Source organism: Callionymus lyra, chromosome 5 (assembly GCF_982586985.1).
Source record: "Callionymus lyra chromosome 5, fCalLyr1.hap1.1, whole genome shotgun sequence".
Classification (NCBI taxonomy): Eukaryota; Metazoa; Chordata; class Actinopteri; order Syngnathiformes; family Callionymidae; genus Callionymus; species Callionymus lyra.
In genome coordinates, this window is record NC_141822.1 from 13,063,930 (window position 1) to 13,071,995 (window position 8,066).

The following is an 8,066-nucleotide window of genomic DNA, read 5'->3' on the forward strand; positions in this document are numbered from 1 at the left end:
GATTTCTTGCCACAACAAATACGTTCCATCAATTAGCTTCGAAATCAAAGGTCCACATGTTTAAGATCTTATCCAGGTTCCCCGACGCCGCCGTAGCTGCACGGATCCTGATGTGCGACTGCCTGCATGCAAACACACAACCACTTGTTTTCACTCGTTTAGGAAGGAAAAAACTGAGACGTCCCTTAAAGAAAGCTGCTTCCAAAAAGACTGTGTGTAAAAAGAAAAAACCTGTGTGAGGAGTGAGAAGCAGAGCGGCTACCTCACTGACATTTGTCCTTTTAAATCGTGTTGATGAAAACCAAAGAAAACCAAAGATTCTTTTCTCTCCGGTGCGATCTGCGCTCAGCCTCCTCCTGGTGTTTCTCCTCGACGATGAAAACCCACCATCTTTGTCCCTCCTTCATCTCATCCCCCCGTCTTCTTGACACCCGCGAGTCCATTAGGTCGCATTGCTTGTTGCTCGTCCGGACAACGCGGCGACGGTGAGGCTGAGTTTGACCTTTGAAGTCGTTAACAAGGAAGAGCGGCTCTCGACCAAGATAACCAAGAGAAGCAACAATGTTTTGTACTGAACTATTTAGCTTCACCTCGTTGATACTCATCCTTATTCTAACAAGAGGTTATCTTCCTAGAACCCTAACACTCTCTATAATATCATTCACACGAGATTCCAAACCTTCTCTTTTTTCTTCGCAATATAACCTCTTATTTTCAAACCCTAGCCCTAACCCTAACCCTAATCCTAACCCTAACCCTAACCATAACCCTAACCCTAACTCTAACCCTAATTCTGACCCTAATCCTATCCCTAACCCTTACCCTTACCCTTACCCTTACCCTTACCCTTACCCTAATCCTAACCCTAACCCTTACCCTAACCCTAACCCTAACCCTAACCCTAACCCTAACCATAACCCTTACCCTAACCCTAACCCTAAATCTGACCCTAACCCTAACCCTCAACTTTCTAATGGCCCCAACTAACTAAACGTACCTCACTCAAATTATACCCTGGGCGCTAATATTAAACCTTACAATGTATTTCTTAACCTTGTTTTCCTAACTGCCTTACCCATAATCCATTGGGGTGTCTGTCAGACTAACCAGTTTATAGATTGATGGATAGATAGACTTTATTGCCTATCACGAGAAAGACAGAAATTCATCTTTTGACAGGCTCGTAAAAAAACACCAAGAAACAAACAAAGATTTAAAACAAAGATCTTTTTAGATCGTAGTGCGACATCATACATAGGACATAAATCTTGACTCAAACGCCAAAATTAAAACCTGAACCTCACTTTATTACCTTCGTAATACACAGTTAGACAGAGGTTAGCATATAGTTAGCATAGGAATTTTACAAGGGCAATATGGACAACAATAGATTTTCCATAAAATTATCCAATTTAAAAAAGTAGGTCGTTCACTGAGGTCGTTTTTTAACGTATAACTATAAATCAATATCTGATTTCCCAAAAGCTAATGCTATGACCCTTGATTGTAATGTATAGAGCGAAGTCTTTCACACACTTACAAATGACACCCCGAAAACAACCATGAATTACCAACCCAAATACAACTTAAATTGAGTCCATTTAATTCTATATATACTGCCTCGATGTAGCCCGGGATTTCTACATTCTAAATACTCTGTTTGGAAAAAAAATACTTCACTGTAATCCTAACACTAGAACCAAAAAAATGGAAAATAAACTCACAATTAAGAGTTGTAAAAGTACTGGTTGAGCTTTCTTCTTAAATCAGACGGACAGGAAGTTGCATCATAAGACACCAACGACATTTTACGATATTGATGTTAAAAACCCAAGATAGACGAGACAGAGAAAGGGTTGGAAAGGGTGAGTTCCTGGATTAACCAGGACTCTGTTTAAATGAACCATCCTAACGATATTTCAGTGCAAAACATTGACGAACGAAGAAAAACTCAAAATACTTTTTCACGTGAACATGAGGTTAAAGAGGTTCATGGAGGCGCTAGTGAGACATAAACCTGGTTTTCTGAGTTTTTAAACAGATCGACTCGACAGGAACATTTCGTTTCTCTCCTTCACTCTCAAGGGAAACGGAATGAACTCTCGGGCGTCGCTACTTAGACGGGCTTTGGTTGCAAAGTATAACCTTGGACGAGTGCCTCGCTTGAACCAAAGCAAATCTGTTTTTTTTACTTTCTGAGGTTTTTTTTTCGCTCTTCCTCTTCATCCCTTCATCCCAACTATCGACGAAAAAATGAAGATCCATCTTCTCTTAAATGGTTGCAAAGCTTTAAACGAGGAGAAAACCCGGACGGAGAGTTGAGTTCAGACCGTGCTGTTTGTACCAAACTGTTGCAGATATACCTCATAGACACTAGTGTTAGGATGATGATGATGATGTTATTATTATTATAGCGTATGTCATAAATGATTCACTTCTTCCTTCTTTTTTTCTTAAAACTGTAACTTTAAACAAATGTCGGGAAAAGCTTTATACATTACGATCATTTCTTTTTTTTTTGTGATAGTTAAAAAGGTCGTGCTGAAACCAAAAATGAGAATTGCTTGTCTTCTTCTATACTTGTTGATGTTCATCTGTTTTCACATTATTATGGTTTGAAAGTTTCCCATCATCCCACAGTGTTTCATTCTCCGTCCACTGCAGTGTAGTTTCTACGCATGAGCTTATTTGCTTTTTAGCAAAACCACGTTTTTTTTTTTTAAATCATCATCATCTTTTCATTCTATCGCTGCAACTAAAGAAAACGTTTTTACGAGACGACTCAAAGGCGGGTAGTCGACCGAATAAACCTGCTACGATAGAAACGTGTCTAAAAACACCCTGAATGTAACAATTGAATAACAAATAAATTGATCATCAAAATCATTTACAATTTTCCACTGCTTTTGGGAGTCAAAAATCATTATCATTAACCCGGTGCTGCCCCCTGTAGGTGGCAAAGGGCTTTCATGATTAACATTTTATTATTTAAGACGGTTTGGGTTAAACCTACAATGCATTATGGGAATTGTAGTATGACTTGGGAGTGCTTTTTGTCCCGGCGAGGGGATGCAATCAGAGCAAAGCTTTTTCAAACAGTTGCAATTTTATTTTTTTGAGGAATAATGTGATACAAAATCAGCTTAAGATAAAAACAAAATGACAGATTTTAAGATTTCAAGTGTTTTCTGAAGGGTTTGAAGACCGTCATGATGTATTTACTTCCCAACTTTTTTTGGATTATTTCTGTTAAATCACTGAAATGAATGGAACTGTTTTATAAGAAATGTTTAATATAGTTTTGTCGTTAGAATCTTTTAAAAGCAGAATCAATGTGACTCGTATTATTGTCTTCCATGCGTCCAAAAATTCAAATTTATTTTAAGAATAGCTACATCACGCAGCGTCATCACAAAAAAAATCACGACTCGTCATCCATCACATCCACGATCTCTCTCTTGTTTTCTTTTTTTCTCAAACACAATCCTTCTCTTTTCTTTTTTCCGGCGGTAAAAGTTGTCATCCATCCGAAGATGCTTTTGTTTTTCTCTTCTGTTCGGTGGCAACAGGAAGTGAGTGAAAACTTGCAGTGTGGAATCAAACGATGATCAAACATGAAGCAGGATTAATGTTGTTCCACCCTCTGTATAAAAGAATAAAAAAAAAGAATAAAGAAATCACAACGTTCTTATCCATCAACTTTGAGTGAGTGTTTTTATTTTCATAAAACAATATAAACATGTTGAAACCTCTCAGTGTTTGTTTATGAACATCCACATCAGTGTCACCACATTTCTTCATTGTTTTTCCTCCATCCTTCCTTCCTTCCTCCTCCTCTCCATCCATCCATCACTCCTTTTCTCTACCCTTTAATGACTCTATCAGCGCTTCTGTCTCTCCCTCTGATCCCTTCATTCCTCTCCTTTGTGTGTAATCATCTCAGCATCCATCACTTCTTATCAATCTACCTTTTGCCGCTCCTCACCTTTAAACTCCCTCCTCCGCCTCTCTCCCTTTTAATCACTCCATCCCATCGTCTCGCTCCGCGGGGTTGCCAGGGAAACAGCCGTGTTGCTGTTAATCTAGTGGCGTTGTCCTTCTGTTGCGCTGTGGGTCAGATGGCTGATAAGGAGGACGCCGCGTGGGAAACCAGTCTCTTAAAACGTAAAATTCTCCAGTGAATGTCTGGGTGATGGAGAGCTGGGAGGGGGTGTCATGGGGGGGGACAGGGCTCGCACATAAACAAGATGCCACAGCCTCTTGTTGGGCGAGTCCATGTGACAGAAGGTGACTGAGTCTTGTCCTGGAACGTCAGGGATGCTCTCGGTGCATCAGATACCGGTGAACCTGACGAGCCTCCGTCGGCCTCCTGGTCTTAAAGTGACAGGAACCGTGAGCGATACGTCTGAGGGACGTCTGGCTCCTGTAGGAACAAACAACCGCAGCCATAAAGAATGTTAGGACACTCTTTAAAGTTTTATATATTATTTACGATTAGATCGATGGATGGATAATGGATGGATAATGGATGGATCGATGGATGGGATAATAGATAGATAGAAGGAAAAATGGATAGACAATTGGATGGTGTAATAGATTGATGCATAGAAGAATGGATGGATGGATGGATGGATGGATGGATGGATGGATGGATGGATGGATGGATGGATGGATGGATGGATGGATGGATGGATGGATGGATGGATGGATGGATGGATGGATGGATGGATGAAATAGCTAATGGATGGATGGATGGATGGATGGTTTATTGGTGAATGTGGAGCATCAAAATATTCAAAACATGTGTATATTTTTGTATAATAAAGTTCCATATGAAGTAAAACTGCTCCTTAAAAAGTGTGTTTTGTGTTTAATTTAAAAATGAGTAAACAAATGTATTTAAGTGAATGTTGTCGACACATGTTGGTGCTTCTGGTCCAACACAACCTTATAGACGCGACACTCAACCTTTTTCATTTGACATTAGATTCTTTCCATCAAACACTATCATGTATTGTTTTCTTTACACCGACCATCCCCCCTTCACACAGGTGCACACGTTCATCTGTCTCTCTCTCTCTCTCCCTCTCTCCCTCTCCCTCTCTCTCTCTCTCTCCCTCTCCCTCTCTCTCTCTTACTCTCTCTCTCTCTCTTACTCTCTCTCTCCCTCTCTCTCTCCCCCACTCTCTCTCTCTCTCTCTCTCTCTCCCCACTCTCTCTCTCTTTCCCTCTCTCTCTCTCTCTTCCCCACTCTCTTTCCCTCTCTCTCTCTCTCTCTCTCTCCCCCACTCTCTCTCTCTTTCCCTCTCTCTCTCTCTTCCCCACTCTCTTTCCCTCTCTCTCTCTCTCTCTCTCTCGCCCCCTCTCTCTCTCTGCAGGAATCAATGGTCTTTCTCTCAATAGGAGGTCATAGGGTTGACGTCCCAGCTTTTCAATTACAACCAGCCTGCAGTCACAACACACACACACACACACACACACACACACACACACACACACACACACACACACACACACACACACACACACACACACACACACTCACGCAGCATTTATAGCGTCAGAATCATGTTCACCGTCAGACTGAAACTGTTTTCTACACCAAATATTCTGCCCCCCCCCCCCGACTCACCCTCTAACTCACCCTCTAACTCACCCTCTAACTCACCCTCCTTCCAATGTAGTCAAGTCCAAAAGATAAAAGTACTCAGGGAGTGTAACAGAAACGTCTAGGATGTCGTTTTAACTTTAGTTCTCCATGTTTGTTATCATCTTCTGCAGCAACATTCTATCAAAGGTAAAAAAAATACTGTTAAAGTAAAAATACATTAGTCACGTCTGTTACTGAACCACGGTTCTGAAGGCTTTTCAAGGCTGCGGCCATCTTGGAACCGCACGCTTGAATATCAAAACTGAGGACAGAAGGAATTATTATTGGTTGGTTTAGTTGAGGCTTCAGTTGATCCATTAATACCTTTTATTTATTGACCAAACCAGGCTGTGAACATGTTTGAAGGAACGTAAAAGTCATGTTCATACGACACTCAAACTGTGTTTGGTTTATTTAACATCGGTCGATTTGTTGTGTGAGACGTTTTTACCACGTTTGTGTTTTCTTCTCCGTCAAGCGTTATTGAGTTGAAGGAAAAACTCAATGATCGTAAATGTCTGTTTTGGCGGCTACTCGAGGCATTAGCCATGAAAATGGTGCTGGTTTAGTTGAAGCTACGGTTGCTAATGCGCGCGCACATGTCAGTCAAGTTATCAACGCCCCTTTTTATGCAAATTGTTTTTTTGTTTTTTTTAGCCGAGCTGTTAATACGTTTTTCAACGGTCGTAAATGTCTGTTTTGGGGGATATTTGAGGCATTAGCCATGAAAATGGCGCCGATTTAGATTCAAACTACTGACTTCTCAGTCAAGTCAACCACGCCCCTTTTTATGCAAATTAGTTGTTGTTGTTTTTGCTTTACTTTCTAACACCGAACTTCGCCCCTTGTTTCGAGTAATGCTGACGTCAAAGCTCCGCCCCCATCGACGTACTATTGCAACGTTACGCGTCCGTTACTAAACCAAGGTTTGAAAGCGGTTTGCGGTGTCGGCCATCTTGGAAATACCGTCTTCCAGTTTAAACAAATCACCTGTCATGAGAAGGAGTTTGAAGCTGAAGTATGATTGGCTGATAAAACCACGCCCATTTAGTCGAGTCAACCACGCCCCTTTTAGGCAAATTATCGGGTTTTGAACCCTTTATTGTTTTACTCAGGAGACGTGGGGAACTTTATGCATCTTTTTGTTGCCTTTCAGATTTGGGTATGGCTGGCGCTTAAGCCCCGCCTCCTCGCTATGTCCGTGCACCTGTAACACACCTGTAACTTTACGACTTTTTTTTATCATCAGTTGATTTTTTTCAGAGATGTTCACCTGCTTTAGGTAGTTTATGTTTATGTTGGTGTTGTTCATTTTGGGCAAGATTGAATGCAAATCATCTGTGGTCAGAGCGCTACAGCGCCACACGCAGGGCTGGCATGGGAACTACATGATTTTTGCCATTTTTTTAAAAATAAATCAAAGACAGTAGAAGAAAAGTCAGGCCTGATGCAGAGAATTTTGAGTTGACAGAGCGACAGAACGCGGTCCAGACCGACACATTCCTGAATCTGAATTTCGCTGCTGATCATTTTTGATTCTCTTGGAAAGAATGAAGGATCTCACGAGTGCATCGCTCCAGAGGAGGTGAGAGGACGAGAGAGAGAAGCCGTCGAGGAGCTTAAATGAAATGAAAGCTGAGACTGTAGCCGAGATGTTGGGAGGCTGGACAACAAGAGGGGTGGTGTGAGGGTGGAGGGGGGGGGGGTCTCACCCTCAGGGGTTATTGGGTCGTGGACAGCCAATCTCTCTCAGCTTAATCAACAGCAGCAGAGGTGATTGCAGCACCGCGGGGGGACTTCTGGGAAGAAGAAAAAAGGAGGAGAGAGAGAAGGAGGGAACATTAGAGGAATGAACGGAGGGCTGGTGGGGGAGGAGGGAAGATGAGGAAAAGATTGGAAAAAGAAGGGAACACAGGGGAGATGATGGAGGAGATTGGAAAAGATAACATATGGAGGAAAGAAGGCGTGAAGCAACAATATCATTAGAATTTTTACTTTTTTTAAAAAATAAATTAACAAAGATGGTCGATGTTTTAACGACGATCAAAGGATCCGAAAATCAACCGAGAAGATTCTTAAGGAACAAATGATCAGGTCTTTGTTTAAGTGAGATTTTTTAAGGTCCTGAACAAAGGGAGGCTGACTCTGGACCAGGGGTGTGGTTTTTTATCTTCCCACGGGGCCACATTAGATCCTGGAACTGCTGCGAGGGGCCGGCCTTGTTTTTAAAATAAAAAAAACAAACCTTTCTCCTCTTTTTGTCATTTTAACACCAACAGTAGAGAAAAAATATCATCTTGTCACGGACGATAATATTCACAATAAATACTTTCATAACCAAAAATATATTTTTAAAATGTATCCGTTTGTTAAAGTATCATAACGTGAATCATAAAGCAGGAAAATCAGGGGGAAA